Source organism: Leptonychotes weddellii, chromosome 8 (assembly GCF_054177405.1).
Source record: "Leptonychotes weddellii isolate Sample4059 chromosome 8, ASM5417740v2, whole genome shotgun sequence".
In the NCBI taxonomy this organism is placed as follows: Eukaryota; Metazoa; Chordata; class Mammalia; order Carnivora; family Phocidae; genus Leptonychotes; species Leptonychotes weddellii.
The window spans coordinates 84,715,759-84,733,672 of NC_138376.1; the positions used below are offsets into that span (position 1 = coordinate 84,715,759).

A 17,914-nucleotide genomic window follows, 5' to 3' on the forward strand; every position below is an offset into this window, starting at 1 on the left:
TTACTGAATTTGCATTATAGAATTATGACTAAATTGAGAGAAATATAAATATTAGCCCCAAAACCACTTATATATCTCTATTTCCACTTAATGATGCACTAAGTATAGTATTTTAAACATTCAATCACATTAAGATATGTTGTCAAATCACAGAGAGATGTTCTACTTAAAGTGATCATTACCAAAAACATACGATTAAGAACTGTCAATGTAAGAAATTTTTCAGACAATAAAACTTTCCGACAATAAACTTAGTAACAGTAAAACTGACCTACCACATGCACTTAATATTTGCTGTCAAAATGTAGAAGCAGCATAGCCACCTCCCACCCCTCAAACCATCCGCTTCAAAAATGTTGTACAACTTTTGTATATGAATTAAATGGAAGTTTTCTTATGACTATGTTCAGTTACTCAATAGTATCAGACTGGTATGGCCATTTAGTTCTACTAAGCATAAAACTGCTTATATGGAGGCCTGAATAAAGCAGTTATAAATCATGAAAATTAGAATTCCAAAGTAATGGACAAAAACATACTGCCAAACCTATCAAAAACAATGCAAACCAGAAGTCAGTGGAGCACCATCTTTAAAGTATTAAAAGAAAAAACTGAATTTTTTTAGTGGTTGCTTTAGAGTTTGCTGTATACATTTAATCTACATCCACTGTCAAATAACATTTTACTGCACTTCATGGGTAGTAAATTCCAAATTCCTCTCTCCTACCCCTTGTAACATTGCTATCAAATTTCATTTATCCATAATCACTCAATACATTATTTTGAAATTATCTATTATATCCAGTAAAGATAGAAAATAAGAGGTTTTATTTTACCTTCATTTATTCCTTCACTAACTTTCTTTTTCTCTGAAGAACTTATTTTTAACATTTCTTGCAAAGTAACAGTTCTTATTGGCAACAGGTTCCTTCAATTTTTATTTGTCTGAGGTGGTTTTTATTTTTCCTTCACTTTTGGAAGATAATTTCAATGTATACAGAATTCTAGGTTGGTGATTTTTTTTCTTTCAACACTAAACATTTCACTCTACTCTCTTCTTGCTTGTATGGTTTGTGAAGGGAAGTCCAACATAATTCCTAGCCTTCTTCCTTTATAAGTAAGGTGTTTTTTTTCCCCTCTAGCTCCCTTCAAGATTTTCTCTTTGTCTTTGGTTTCCTGCAGTTTGACTATGATAGGTCCAGGTGTAGATTTGGTATTTGTCATATTTGATGTCCTCTGAGCTTCCTGGATTGGTGGTTTGGAGTCTGTCATTAATTTTGGAAAATTCTTAGCCATTATTACTTCAAATATTTCTTTTGCTCCTTCCTCTCTTTTCCTGATGAGCCCAAAAAAGGCATTCTTTACTTGTTACAGTGCTTTTGATTTCTATTATTTTCTTTTGATTCTTAGAATTTCAATCTCTGCTTACATTACCCATCCGTTCTTACATGTCCACTTTTTCCATTAGAGCCCTTAGCATATTGATCATAGTTATTTTAAATTCCCAGTCTGACAATTCCAAAATCTCTGCCATATCTGACTAGAAGTTAGGCTGTATTTACTGTAGCTATGGGTATCAAAAGCTAAAATTTCCTCTAATTTCCTTGTTGTCTTTGGGTTTCCCTAGAAACTCCTTTAACAAAGTGCAAACCTCACAGTTCTTTCATCTGTAATCCTCTATTATTCCACAGGAGCCCTATTGATGCAGTGGTAAAATGTGAGGGAAGTATTCCATAATCCCATGATGAGGTCTGGGTCTTTCAGTGGGTCTGTATCCCTGGCTATGGCTTTTGAAGGTGCCTCTTGGCTCCACCCCCCCCACCCCCCCGCCCTGCCGCCACAGATGAGACAGCAAGGCTAGAGAGGAAGTTGGTTTCCCCAAGTTGGTTAGGCTCTGGTAGTTTCCCTTTTAGGCAGGGAGAGAACAGAATGCTATGAGCATTATTTCAAAATGGTTACTATTCCCCTCCTGCTGGAAGCATGAGGAAATCCCCCTGCCTCCCAATCTTAACTGTGAGAACCTGGTGGAGCCTGTGGAAGACAAACTCACAAGAGCGTGGGAGCCCTCTTAAAACTAGACCCCCAAGAGTTTTTAACTATCAAGCTAGTTCACACTCAGCTTCCGGCAGGTCATGAATTACAGTTAAGTTTTCCTACCAGTTCCTGGCTTCATTAGTTTATGCTCCCAGCAAGCTGTGATTCTTTGTATTTGCCTGTCTCTCCAGTTTTGGGGGCACTGGTTTACTCTGTGATCTCAGTTCTCTGATGGATCTAAGAAGAACTGTTGCTTTTTAGTTTGTTCAGCTTTGTTTCTACTATAAGGACCTCAAGAATGGCGACTTCTAATTTCTTTCATGTCTGAGTGGAAACCAGAATTCAATGTCTTTTTGATGTATTCCCATCATTCCTTGAATACTTTTTATTTTCTGGAACAAGAAATGTTCCAGGTTCATCTTGTACTTTTCTCAAGGGAGTCTTGGTTACTTTTAGTGGAGAATATTGTTTAGAAATCAAGATCTGGATGCAAATTATGCTCATTGCTACAGGGGTATCATTACTTCTAGAACCTCTAAGCACATACCAGGAAATTTACATATTTATACACATACACACACCCTATATTTATTTCTCTATCCAACCATCCTTCTCTGTATATAATAAAAACTATACTTATACCTCCAATTCCAACCCAACACCCTAGAGACATTCTAATTGTCCCTATGTCCATGTTCTCTTTTATCCAACAGTGAGAAACCTGGCTTCCATTTATGTATTTACTCGTTTGCACAATCCTAAAAAACATAAAAAGTATTTTCAGAACTCCTACCCACTACCATTGAGAAAAGCACATATACTAAAATTCAATACTTGTTTAGTGCTTGCTTCGGCAGCACATATACTAAAATTGGAATGATACAGAGATTAGCATGGCCCTTGCACAAGGATGGCACGCAGTATTTGTTTACTGTTCTTTTCCAGGGCGGGGGGGGGGGTTGGGGAAGTGGGGTGGGCACAGAGAGGAGGAGTGGTAAAATTTCCAGATAATAAAATGCACAAATACTAACTATACTTTATTAATTTTGACAAATGTATCTTTATTAAGTTATGGAACACTTCCCATTTTCATCACCTCCAAAATTCCCTTTTGCTGCTTTTCAGTCAATCCCCACCTCCTCTGAGGCAATCACTGTTCTGATTTTTCACAATAGTTTTGTCTAGCACTTCATAAAAATGGCATATTTTTTTGTGCCTGAATTCTTTTGCCCAGCACTGTGATTTTAATGTTCATCCAGGATGTCACATGTATCAGTAGTTCATTCCTTTTTGTTGTCCCATAGTAACTCCTTGTATAGATATGTCAGTTTGTTTACCCATTTTACATATGAGATAAGAGATTCAGAGTACCTAAAGTCATAGAGTTAACTGGATGAGAAGAATTCCAAGGACCTCAGAACCAGAAGTATTATAAACCCTTGATTCTTATTTTGGTATTCTTTTCATTTTACCAAAGCACCACTCAAACAAATTTTAAAAATAACAACTGGGGTGCCTGGGTGGCTCAGTTGGTTAAGCATCTGACTCTTTGATTTCAGCTCAGGTCATGATCTCAGGGTCATGACATCGAGAGCGAGCTGGGCTCCATGCTCAGCGGGGAGTCTGCTTGAGATTCTCTCCCTCACCCTTTTCCTCTGCCCCTTCCACTCATTCATAAGCACTCTCTAAAACAAATCTTTAAAAAATAAAAAATAGGGGCGCCTGGGTGGCTCAGTTGGTTAAGCGACTGCCTTCGGCTCAGGTCATGATCCTGGAGTCCCTGGATCGAGTCCCGCATCGGGCTCCCTGCTCGGCAGGGAGTCTGCTTCTCCCTCTGACCCTCCCCGCTCTCATGTGCTCTCTCTCATTCTCTCTCTCTCTCTCAAATAAATAAATAAAATCTTAAAAAAAATAAAATAAAAAATAAAAAATAAAAATAACAAAAACTCCAGGGATATATTTTTATCATATAAATTTAGTGATGTATAAGGAACTACCTACATATAATCACATCACAGATGTAATAATATTTTTCAAAATCACCACTGTGATGCTTCCCAATGAGTTCTTAGTAGGAAATGAAAAATATCCAAAATTAAAAGGTTATTGAATCAAATGCAAATATTTTTAAATCTTTAAGAATATCTGTACAGTTAACAACAGTGCCATTTCTTCCTTAATCCATAAATCCATACTCCTTCCTAATCCTTACTTCTGCCAATGCTGATTTCAAGTTTACCTAGCATTTCTTAAATATCTCTTAAAACATTTACCTTATCATCAACCTTCAATGAAAGTAATTTATACATTCATTAATTTCTTCAGTTTATTAAACTTACAAAACTACCAAGAGGAGTACTCTCCTAATTCTAGCATTTCTAGGCAATTTTTAGCCTTTTGAGTCTCTCCTCAAGTCTGTCAAATCATCCAATTCTAATTCCCTATTTAGAAAATATATCGATCTCTCTCTCTTTAAAACATAACATAAAAGATGGTTTTTCTTCAACCCATAATCTTTAAGCTCCTTCTCAAACCACAATTAACTTAGTAATTCTGACCTAAGGATAATTTTTCTGTACTATGAAATGCTACTACTTACCCCTCATGATGAAAGTTTATGACAGCACCCTTCAAGGTGACCTTGAGTCATTGCCATAGACTGAAGGGCCAAATGCAGAACACCAAGGGTGAGATTGCCATTAGGCTGCGTTGTCCCACCACCTCCCCATACATACATACCCTGTGTTTTGGCCCAATCTAGATGAACTTCCTGAAGATGAAGTAACAGAGGAAGTAACAGAGAATTTGAGATCTCTTCCTCAAAAGTATGAACAAATCTATGGATCTGTTATATTTGATGTAAGCCCCACTATAAGGCTCCCCTCTAATAGGTTTCTGGAGTTCTCATGTATTCCAAAACAACATCCATCTCACAAGAACATGGTGAAATATAAAGCGTACCTTGAAGTACCAAGCACCTGTAGATGCTACATTAATTTGAAATGCTCCTACAAGTTAGGGGTGATTATCCTAACTTTCCTAATGTGAGAACAGACTAACTTTAGACTTAATCTACCATATATACGATGACCCAAGAACTTAGTCTATAACACAAATAAGGTAGATGAGACCAACTGACTTATCCTATTTCATTTACAAGTCACAATCCTTAGCTCATAATTTATGTGAAATAAAATGCTAATTATTTGGAGTGAAGAAAACAAAAGGTTTAAGATGCGATCAGAGCACTGAATACAATTCTATAACAAAACTTCCCAATTCCCAGTCACTATATCAAACAGCTATGGCAAAGACAGCTGTTTAGCATTTGGCTTCACCTTTTGGTTTTAGGTTTTGAAAATTCCTGTGCATTTCTGTTTTCATCCAAACAAAATAAAAATTTGGGCAAGATAACGTGCCCAAAGAGCTTGACCACAAGTCTAATGAAATCAGACTTATTTGAAAGAAAAAGAAATGCCAGGGCTGTAATGTCACCTGCTCATTTTTCTTTTGTGCCATTAGAAAAATTGTACAAAGTAGGTTAATGTTTAAGGTATACTTTCCTGAACTCCTTAATACTTTTCATTCTACTTCTTCCTTAAAAATATAGTGGCCAAAATAAAGATTTGTGGAAGGCAATGATTAATCCAGAGAACTAATGTAGGTGGTGAGGCAACTGATCATCTCATCATCTTCAAGAATTAACTGAAGATAAGATGGCAATGGGAAAAGAACCTAAGAAGCTCTTGGAACATGGCAAAATCCTTAGGAAGGGAAGGAAAAATAGAAACTTTTGGTCCCAGTTAAAGTGTCAATGAGAACATACTTCTATCTGAAGAAAAAAAAGTGTTAACAACAATGCAGGTAAAATAAAGACAAAGATAGTAAATAAGCTTAGAAACTGGATTATTAAAGTTACCCTTACAAAGCTTACAAAGAAAGTATCTTTTAAAAATATTTTCTGGCCTAGGGGCGCCTGGGTGGCTCATTCGTTAAGCGTCTGCCTTCGGCTCAGGTCATGATCCCAGGGTCCTGGGATTGAGGCCCGCATCAGGCTCCCTGCTCTGCGGGAAACCTGCTTCTCCCTCTACCACTTCCCCTGCTTGTGTTCCCTCTCTCGCTGTGTCTCTCTTTTCAAATAAATGAATGAAATCTTTAAAAAAAAAAAAAAATTCTTCTGGCCTAGTTGTTCTAAAGAAATAAGGAGAATAAGCCAACAACCAACCATACATTTTTACTGAATACCTAGTATATAAATGGTTTTGTATAGGTAATGTGATTTTATTTTTTAAAAAGATTTTATTTATTAGAGAGAGCATGAGTGGTGGGGAGGGACAGAAGGAGAGGGAGAAGCAGACTCCCTGATAGGTAGGGAGCCCAACTCACGGGCTTGACCCCAGGACCCCGGGATGATGACCCAAGCTGAAGGCAGAGACTTAATCGCTTAACCGACTGAGCCACCTGACCACCCTGGTAATGTGATTTTAAAATGAATTAAATACAGTCTCTTGCCCCATCTCTAGCTGGGGATAGGGTTGGGGCACCAAGTTACATATAACACATAACAGAGATGGAAACAAAATGCTTAGGGAACCTAGAGAAAAGAGAATTAGAAAGGGGATGTGGCAAAAAAGGTTTCATAGAAGTGATATTTCCACTGGACTTTAAAGGATAGTCAGGAATTTAATAGGCATAGATAGGAAAAAGGTAAAGCAAGAAATAAAATAGAAGGAATAATGTAAGAAAGGTATGGGAGTTAGAAAAAGTGGTGTAGGATATATTCAGGAAAATCCAAGTGTATATGAGTGGGGTGGAAAAATAGCGTTCATGGTAAAGAGAGAGAAAAATGAGAAAAGAAAAGCATAGAGAAGCAGACTGGAAAAGAGATTGAGGAATCCCTAAACACTACACAGTAAGTTCATTTTTAACAGTAGGGATTCAAATTATTTTGAGCCTTAAAGACACACATAATCTAGGTTCCTACTATCAGATAAGCCTGTTTACAAGTTAAATTTCACTTTAACAACTGTGCTGTCTTGCAGTCATCAATCACCAGCTCTCCTGTGAAATTTAGAATCAGAATAAATGCAGAAGCTGGTTAAATGCTAAATTTTAAAGCAGATCCAGCTGCTCAATGGTCAACATGATTATAAATAGGGCGACCATTTAATCTGTCATCTAAACTGGAATTTTTCAGAATAAAGGGGGGCACTATTAATAATTATGCTTGTATAAATTCAGAACATCCCAAGCAAACTGGGATGAATGGTTAACCTAGTTATAAAAACTCCCCAAATCAAAGGGACTCTTTACTTTTTCTTTCTTAAATTCTCTTCAGTGGGAATCTCCCACTGTGGAGCAGGAGGAGAATCCAGCATTTGATACTGAGATTAGTGGCTATGACATTTTAAAGAGGCACATATTAAAAATGAGTAACAGATCTATTTTTATAGTAGCAGAGACCTGAAGAGTGAATAACTTCATGCAAATCTGTATAAGACTTCTTTATCTTAACTAATGACAACCATAAACACAAAGGAACTATATACTGATTACTAACCTCACAAGCACATATACACTTAGATAGTATTCCCTGAGTTTCTGTGTTAATTTTCATATTTGAAAACAAGTTAATTTTCAACTATACCAACCATCTCAAAGCATATTAGTTTTTGTGTTAATATAGTACGAGAGAAAAAAAAAATCTGTTTTTATTGCTAAAATTACAGAAAACACTTGATGGTTTGGCAAAAGATTGTTATGTGGGTGGTTGCAACTTGGCCTTTAACCTCTTGCCAAATACCATATCGCATGTGTTCTGAATTACCAGTAAACCCAGATGCCCTCATATGAGAGATTTCAAATCCAACCAGAAATTGAGAAAAAACAATCCTATGGTCTTCATGAATCAAACCAAGAACTTCTTAAAAAAGGGGGGGATGGAGAGAGAAAGAAACCAAGAACTTCCAGTGTCTAATGTCAGGACTTTGGGAAAATAATTTAACTTCTAAATATTCATTCTGGTCAAAGTCTAAGACCTGATAAAGAAGGTCTTGACACTGCAAAAAGAAATCAAACATCTGATATTAAAAAATATTTACAATCACCTAATACCACAGGTTGGCCAACTTTTTCCCTAATAGGACAAACAGAAAATTTTTAGGTTTTGTGGGCCATAGACTCTCTTGTTGATAATACAGAAATGAATGGAAGGGGCTGTGATCCAATAAAACTTTTCTTAGAAAAACAGGTGGTGGGGCTGAATTTGGTTCTCTGGGTTTTATAATACAAGCTCCTTTGTATCACTCATCTTGGACAATGTCTGGTACATAATATATGCTCTGAAAATGTAGATGAATCATATTATTTAATCTAAAAACATAAGCAAAATGTCTGAGCTATCTTGTTACAAACACAGTGTTTACTGAATGTTTTTTGAGACTAACTTCCTAGTTAGATTTATAAGTTGGTATTTCTCACAAAAAATACTTATTTTTAAATTTTTTTTTCATTTAAAAAACTGTAATTGTAATATTAATCATGGTCATGTCACTATTGAACTCTGTTTACCCAAGATTAATACTAATTTTCTGGCTCCTTGAGGCCATTTACATAAATAGATAATCTGATTACACAGTATAAGGACTGGAGCTGAAAGGTCATGTTGAGTTAAAGCCAGAGTTAATACCATGGCAAGTGAGAGTCAAAGGCAGGTGGAAAGAACCCTGCAGAGAAGACTGGTGTGTGGAGAAGAGAATGGAAGAGAAGACAGACCTGTTTGTACCATGCAGTGAAGATCTGAGCAATTTCTCTGTATTATAATAATAAATCTCCTTTTTATTAGAGCTTCTTTGAAAGGGCTTCTGTTCTTTGCAGTTAAATGATTCCTGCCTAGAAAATGGATTATGAAACATTTTGGAGAGGAGTTAATATTTGAGCTGAATTTTTAAAAAATTAATAGACAGGGATTCCAGTCTACATGGAGTAATAGGGAACAGATTTACCCTCCTGCCTGAAAAACAACAACAAAAAAACCAGAAAAAAACCAACAACACATGAAACAGACATAAGACAATGGCTGGTATAGGAGAGTAATCCTTGACAGAAGGGAAACAAAGTGAGCCCTCTTAGAACATCTCCCTACTTAGAGAGAGCTTCCAGGGAGCAGAGGGAGAAAGAAGTCAGGTGGAGCTCAGCAATCTCCCTGAGATGAGGAAGTATGAGTCCAAGCTTGCTGTAATATGCCTGGTAGAGTACCACAGAGGAGACAGTTGCAGAGAGACAGGAGATCTGCAGAAGGCCCCCTGAAGACTTTACTGAGTAATATCAGCACATGCTTGTGAGGAATCCACCCAAAGCAGGAGAAGAACTAAAAGGAGCAGAGGGAACAATTTCAGGGGTCAGACAGTGGCACGAATAATTTGTTTCATCCAGAAAGGAAAAAAAAAATCTCATACTTCACAGGACATCAGACAGAATAATCATAAGGTTATTGCCTCAGTAATGGAGCAAAATGAACCCTGGATAAAGTTTGCTCTGGTTCCACCTGAACAAGCATAAATATAGCATTGAAAGTGTCAAACGATTTCCAAATAAGTATCCCAGAATAAAACTCAAGAATATTTCTAGAAATACAAAATATCCCAAACTCAAGGTTAAATTCCTAATGTCTGGCATCTGATAAAAAATTATTAGGCATGAAAAGAAATAGAAAAATATGGCCCATAATGAGGAGAAAAAGCAGCAAAAGAAACAAGCCAAGAACTGATAAATATTGGAATCAGCAAAGATATCAAGATAATTCTTATAACCTGTATGTTGAAGAGAGTGGAGGAATGCTTGGACATGTTAAGCAGAGATGTGGACAATATAAAAAGAAGTTGAATCAAAATTTTCATCTTACCAGAGATGAAAAATAAATGTTTGAGATGAAAAATACAATGGATGGAATTAATAGAACATTAGAAATGCCAGAATTAAAGATTAAGAATTTGAGAGCAGCAATAGAAATTACCCAAAATGAGGCACAAAATAAACCTGAAAAAAAATGATCAAAACATTAGTAACCCACACGCAACAACTTTAAGCAGACTCATACATGTGTAATTTGAGTCCTCAAGGTGGAGGATAAGTGCTATATAAAATTACAAAAAAAAAAAAAAGGAAAAGACAGTATGGGCTTAAAGTAGTGCATAAGAGTAAGCTATAACAGATTATGGAGAGGAGGAAAGAAATGAGAAAAGCTGTATATTTGGCTATAAATCTGACAATGGCTGACAAGTAACATGGCTAGAAGCGGTTACCTCTAAGAAAGAAGGACCAGGATTAGGATGTGATAGTAAGAAAAGAGAGAACTGAGAATATTTTAAAGGAAGAAATCATAGGAATTCATGATTAACTGTATACTGGAAAGGAGAATGTTAAGAGGCTGAAATTCTGAAAAGGACCAGACTAAGTCTGAATCCCAGCTTCTCTATTTACTATTTGAACTTGGAGAGGTTACTTAATATCTCTCTGCCTTAGTTTCCTCATTAGTAAACTGGAGATAATAGTAGTACCTATGTAACAGGGCTGTTTTGAGAATTAAATGAGTTAAAACATGTAAAGTACTTTGGCATGTAGTAAGTGCTTAATAAACACTGGCTATTGCAGTTCTCAAAACTTTTGGTCTCAGGACTACTTTTCACTCTTAAAAGTTATGGAGGACCCCAAAGAATTTTGCTTATCTGGGTAATGTCTATGAAAATTTACCATATTAGAAATTAAAACTGAGAAATATATAAAGTACTAACATTTTCATTCATTAAAAATATTAAACCTATTACATGTTAACATGAATAACATTTCGTTTTTCAAAAGAAAAAAAATGGTACGAAGATAGAAACTGTTTTACATTTTTGTAAATCTCTCTACTGTCTGGCTTACTAAGAGAAAGCTGGGTTCTCATATCTGCCTCTGCTCAATCTGTTGCTTATGTTGTTTTCGCTGGGAAAGAAAACCAACCAATCTGTGTTATGTAGAAGCTAATACACCCAAGAAAGCTAAGATAGCATCTCCTGGGTAGAACGACTAAGTTTAAAAAGGGGGACAGGGGAGTATTCATTCCATAAATCTTAAGAGTGCTCAAGAGGAGAATAAGGTATTAACTATAAACTATTCTAGTCAGCTCACAAGAGAAAGAGCCAGAGAAACCATTAAATTTATCCCACATGGGTTATAAGCAGCACTGTAGAAAGGATGGAACCACAAAGAATTCCCATATACGATAATAGAGATTCATAGTTCTACATGAACAATAAGGAAATGCCTGGGCCTGAGCTGAGAGTTTGGAAAGTTCTAAGCGTAAGAACACAGAGAAAAAGAGAACAGGGCCAAGGAATGGAATCTGGGGCAGGTGGGAAGGCCAAGGGGGTGCTGGTGCTGGACAGAAGGAAAACTTAATCTTTTTTTTGTAGGAAAAATATTATTAAATAGGTACTTCACCAGAGTAGATATGTGAATGGCACATAAGCACATGAAAAGATGTTCAGTAACCTTGGTCCTTAGAAATAAAAATTAAAACAAGAAGGTATCACTACATTCCCACTAGAGGGGATACAATTTAAAAAAGACTAAACTGGAACCAAATGTTGAGACTACGGAGAAATTGGAACTTCCATACACTGTTGGAGGTAATGCAAAATGGCACAGCTCTTTTGGAAAAGCGTTTGGTGGTTTCTTATGAAGTAAACTAAATATATGACCCGGCAATCCTATCCCTAAGTATCTGTAAGAGAAATGAAAATATACATTCACACAAAGACTTGTACATGACTGCTCACAGCAGCTTTATTCATAATAGTCCAAAACAGAAACAATCCGAAAGTCCAGGTCCTAGTGAATGGTATATCCCTATGATGGAATATGACTTAGCAATATAAAGGAATACACTACTCATACATGCAAGAATATGAAGGCACAAATGACTACATATTGTATGATTCCATTTACATGAAATTTTGGAAAAGGCAAAACTATAGTTATTATATTGTATATTGTAATTATATAGTAATTATAGTGACAAAGCAGATCAGTGGTTGCTGGAGGTGGGGAGGGAGGTTTGATTGAAAGGGACACAAGGAAACTTTTTAGGGTAATAGAAGTGTTCTATATTATCATGATTGTGGTTATGGTGGTTACAGGATTGATACATTTGCCAAAATTCATCTATTTGTATACTTAAAATTGGTCAATTTTGTTGTATGTAAGTTATATCTCAATAAAACTGATTAAGGAAAAAGAAGAGAAGAATGATCCTACCTGTTACTCCCCAGGATTTCTCAGTGCCTGACAGAAAATGGCAGTAGGTAGGAAAGAAGAGATGTGGCAATCATTGACAAGAAAGAACAGGGAGCTGATAGAAATGATGGAGTCATAAGAAGAAATATACCATTTTTATTAGATTCCAAAAATGAGAATAATTTGTTATTTATTTGAGTGAGAGAGAGGGAGATCACGAGCAGAGGGAAAGGGTAGAGGGAGAAGCAGACTCCCCACTGCTTGAGCAGGGAGCCTGATGTGGGACTCGATCCCAGGACCCTGGGATCATGATCTGAGCCGAAGGCACACGCTTAACCGACTGAGCCACCCAGGCGCCCCAAGAGAATAATTTGCTTCTAAAAGAGACCTTGACCAGTCCAAAATAGGTTTCATTGTAATAGTATTTCTTTCATTATGTTCTAAGGACTACCTGAATCAGAAGCATCCCAGACTTTCTCTGCCAGAAACTCTATGTGCAAAGTCCCCAAATCTACCTTTTAAAATTCTCCCAAAGAAATTATTTTGTGGAGTGCTGGGTTTGCTGAGTCGGTAGAGCATGTGACTCTTGATCTCAGGATTGTGAGGTCAAGCCCCACGTTGGATGTAGATATTACTTAAAAATAAAAAATCTTTAGGGCGCCTGGGTGGCACATTCAGTTAAGCGACTGACTCTTGGTTTCAGCTCAGGTCCTGATCTCAGGGCTGTGAGATCGAACCCTGCATCAGGCTCTGTGGTGGGTGTGGAACCTGCTTAAGATTCTCTCTCTCTCTCCCTCTCCCTCTGTCCCCCCGCCTTAAAAAAAAATTATTTTGCAAACTGAATCAGAAAGAACCACTGTACTAGAAGGAATGTGTGCGCACACACACCACACACAGACTAGGTTTGCAATAGCTCCAAGTGAATAGTATTAAATAGCATATATGATTGTTATGGAAACACAGAATCATCATTACTTCATGGAGATGCAAGCAGCTCAAAGGAGCTCATCTACAAAAACCACTTAGGATACTGCCAAGGTACTCAATGTATTGCTTGCCAATCACCCTGGACTTGAGTAAGGAGACAATTCTAAGCAAAGAAAAAAAAAAGATCCTTTGACCGTATCAAATTTGAAGTTCCATGATGCCATATTGCTTCTGTTTCACCACTATCTGGTTTGTAGTAGGTGACAGCCACTTCAATTTTAATTACTATTTGTAATATATTTTCTTTAAATATGTGATTTTTAAAAAGCAATATGCTAGGTTTTCCTCTTTATAAATTCTGTTGACTTGTTATAGAATTTCCTATGGGCTTTCTCGATACATTTGACTTAATTTCAAACATCTTTAAAATCAAAAGAAAACACAATTAAACAATGAAACAAAACAATGTTAGGAACTGTAGAGAACAAAGCTGATGAATAACCAAGGTCTTCACCTTCATGAGGTGGTTTGTGTGTATGTTACAATATACATAAAACTTACCATTTTAACTTTTTGAGCATACAAGTCAGTGATATTAATAAGCACATTCACACTATTGTGTAACCATTATCACCATCCATCTCTAGAACATTTTCATCATCCCAAACTGAAACTCTGCACCCATTTAACAATAAATCCCCATTTATCCCTTCCCCAGCCCCTGATAACCACTCATTTACTTTCTTTCTCTATGAATATTACTATTCTACATACCTCACATAAGTGGAATCATAGAATATTTGTCCTTCCATCATGAGTTTTTTTCTACCACTTTTTATTGCATATCTAGGCACCAAGCACTGAGGACACAAAGACTGGCAGCATACTAATCCGCCCTCATGAAACTTACACTCTAATAGGGAAGTCAGACAAGTCAATAACAACAACTTGCATGTCAGTGTGATAACAGCTCTAACAGAAGTACAAGTACAATGGTGGCACAAAGGATTAATTAACTCTGAGCAAAGTCAAAAGCACTTCACAAGAGGTGATGTCTCAGGACATTTTAAAATAGGAAGAATTCACTGAATGGACATCGTCATTTCATCCAGAGGAATGGTATACATTCATTCATCAAACATTTAATGAGGGGCAACACTATCCCCAGCACTCCACACCCAGGACAGCCAGAGTCCCTGCTTTCCTTACGCTAAAAGTACATGCAGAGACATGAGATATGCATCTGAGGAAGAGCAAGCAGTTCAGACTAAAGAGCAAAGTGCCTGGGGAAGAATAAGATGAGGCTGGGAAGGCACTGAGGTATCAGATCATGGAAAAGTCATCCAGAGTTTTATTCTATACTGTAGGCCAGTTTCAAAACTTTAGAATATATAGGAATCATTGGTGGCACTTGCCAGAAGTACACATTCCTAGACAACCCCAGAGGTTTTAACTGCATATGTCTGGGATGGGCCTCAGGAATCTGTATTTTTAATGAGTACCCCAGGTGATTCTCAAACAGGCATATCCATGGACTATTTTTTGGGAAATACCCCTGTAGAATATGGGACGCTCATAATGGCTTTCAAAGAGAAGATTATATGAATAGATTATATGTTTTATTAATTCTCCCCCTAGTTATAAAGTAATACCTGCTTTTATAAGATATAAAAAAGCACAAAAAAGAAAAACATTACTTAAATCTACCACCTTCATATTCTGTTTTATTATTTCTCTAATGTTTATATTATATACACTCTTAAACAGAAGGATCATACTGTACAGACTATTCTGAAGCATATTTTCTTCACTTAGCCAGCAAGTGAACACTTTCCCTTTATATTATTTCTTAGTCAGATTTTTGATGACCATATACATCATATAGATGTAACTATCCTTCATTTAAAAAAATTTTTTTTTTAAGATTTAAAAAAAAAGATTTTATTTATTTGTCAGAGAGAGAGCACAAGCAGAGGGAGCGGCAGTCAAAGGGAGAAGCAGGCTCCCGCTGAGCAAGGAGCCCGATGTGGGACTCAATCCCAGGACCTGAGATCATGACCTGAGCCTAAGGCAGGCGCTTAAGTGACTGAGCCACCCAGGCGTCCCTATCCTTCATTTTTTTAACACTGAGGTTATTAGCAATTTTTCACGTAGTTTCTCCTGTACCACTGTCAGTATGTCATCATTTGGAAAATATCTGGGTTTTAGAAAGATCACTAGTGACATTATAAGGGCTGAATCTGAAAAGAGGGGAATTCAAAGACAAGCTGAGAGAATATTACGATGGTCCAAGCAAATATAATGAGACCTCAATTAAAGTAGTAACAATGGAAATGCACAGAGAATGGATTTGAAAGTCCACAATCTACATGTAAAGATTTGTCATCTGTTTAAGACAATATATAAAGAAATAATTCATTTTTTCCATAAATATTTACCAAAGATCTACAATGTATCCAAGAATAATTACTGAGAAAAACATGTCAGGATAAAAGAACACTATGCATCTGCACTTTTTTTTTTTTAAAGATTTTATTTATTTATTTGACAGAGGGAGACACAGCGAGAGAGGGAACACAAGCAGGGGAAGTGGGAGAGGGAGAAGCAGGCTTCCTGCGAAGCAGGGAGCCCGATGCGGGGCTAGATCCCATGACCCTGGGATCATGACCTGAGCCGAAGGCAGACGCCCAACGACTGAGCCACCCAGGCGCCCCGCATCTACACTTTTATGTGTGTGTGTATGTATGTGTAGGATCAGGGTTCCAATTGCATTTAAGTAATTCAGAGTCTTCCTTTTTATCAGAGGAAAAACAATTCCCTGTTCTGATTCTACAATTGCAGAAGTAGAGCCAGAAAGTGTCATAGTTGTCAACAAAAGCTTGACCCTCTGTTCTCAAGTTACATGCCGGGGCTGTGGTGGGAGTTCAACACACTAAACAAGAAACTGCCCATGATCAGGTTTACTTCAATTTTTAAAAAGAATCTGCATATACTGGAGCTTTCTGCCAAAAAAGAAAATGTTTCATGCATTTGGCTCCTTGCCCTTTTATGTGGCTAGTGTCCATTATCAACTTGGAGATGTCCCCATTTCAAAATCTGCCAGCTACTGAAACACGGGTCAAACAAAACATTTTTCCTTTCCATGAAAAAGTTTAATGTATCATGACAAGGAATCTTATTACGTAAAGCTGAGCTCACATAAAAAATGCTTATAATGAACCAGTTCCCCCTAACATCTTTTTTAATTTTTATTTTCTTTAAAGATTTGACAGAGAGACACACAGCGAGAGAGGGAACACAAGTAGGGGGAGTGGGAGAGGGAGAAGCAGGCTCTCTGCTGAGCAGGGAGCCAACGCGGGGCTCGATCCCAGGGCCCGGGATCACGACCCGAGCCGAAGGCAGATGCTTAATGACTGAGCCACCCAGGCACCCCTAACATCTTTTTTTTTTTTTTTATACTAATACCCATTAAACCTCAGATTTCAAAAGTCAGGATTTTTTTTTTTTTTAATAATTAAAAGTTAGATTCTTGAGTCACACATATCCAAAGATTCTTCAGTAAATCTGACACACCTCAATTGATGTAAATGAAAAAAATTAGAAGCATATCTTACTTTCCTTTTGAGATAACATTCCTTTTTATTCATTTACCATGTAATTTTGTCAAAACTAGGGAGATCTCATTTATCACTTTTGATAATTCAAAGTATATGTACTCAAAAAAACTTTCCCACACTTTGAAATTTCTAAGTTTAATTTATATTAGTTGGTTTATTAATTTTTAGTGATCTTGAAGCTTCCATGCATAAAAAGACCTCTCCTTTAAAAGGCATCCCAACCTGCCTCCTTAGCGCAGTAGGCAGCGCGTCAGTCTCATAAAAGGCATCCCACTGGGATGCCTGGATGGCTCAGTTGGTTAAGTGTCTTCCTTAGGCTCAGGTTATGATCCCAGAGTCCTGGGATCAAGCCCTGCATCAGGCTCCTTGGTCAGTGGGGAGCCTGCTTCTCCCTCTGCCTGCCGTTCCCCCTGCTTGTGCTCTCTCTCCCCGACAAATAAATAACTAAATAAAATCTTTAAAAAAAAACAAAAGGCATATCCCATCTTCACTTCCAAAACACCTTCTCAGTTAACAGACCACAAAAAAAACCAAAATACTAATATTGATTTCTTGTCTTTCTCATGTCTATTTAATTCTACATAGTCCTAGGTGAGTAAAATAAACATATCTGGGTCAAGCTACTTGATAATTTGTACAATTAATTTTTATGCCAAATTAAATATGTACTATTACAATAACTGAGGCATAATTCAGAATGAAAATCCAGTGAATTTCAAGTGATTAACACAGAAAAATAAGACATATAAAACATAAAATTAAACATACTTTAGATTGAATTATTACATTAAATTCTATCTCCACAACAATAGCCATAATCCTGGGCCATATCTCATGGTCCTTAAATCTAATCAGACTGTTTTTTAGTTGGGACATAACTTATTATTAACTTCTACTAATAATCTGAAAGCCCGCAGGACATGCCAAAAAAATATATATATATATACATGCCTTTCTACTATAGCTTCACCTTCTGAAATATCAATACTTCAGGAAGAGCAACAACTATTATCAAAGAAATCTCCCTAAAAGATAAATCTCATATCAGAAAAAAAAAA

General features: G+C 36.8%; 1 protein-coding gene and 1 pseudogene across 6 annotated transcripts in view; one reads left to right on the forward strand and one right to left on the reverse strand.

The window, feature by feature from the left end:
* Positions 1 to 17,914, reverse strand: part of REV3L (REV3 like, DNA directed polymerase zeta catalytic subunit) — a 182,132-nt gene that overhangs the window by 143,905 nt on the left and 20,313 nt on the right. The window lies entirely within an intron of this gene.
* On the forward strand, positions 2,876 to 2,975 carry LOC115941637 (U6 spliceosomal RNA; annotated as a pseudogene).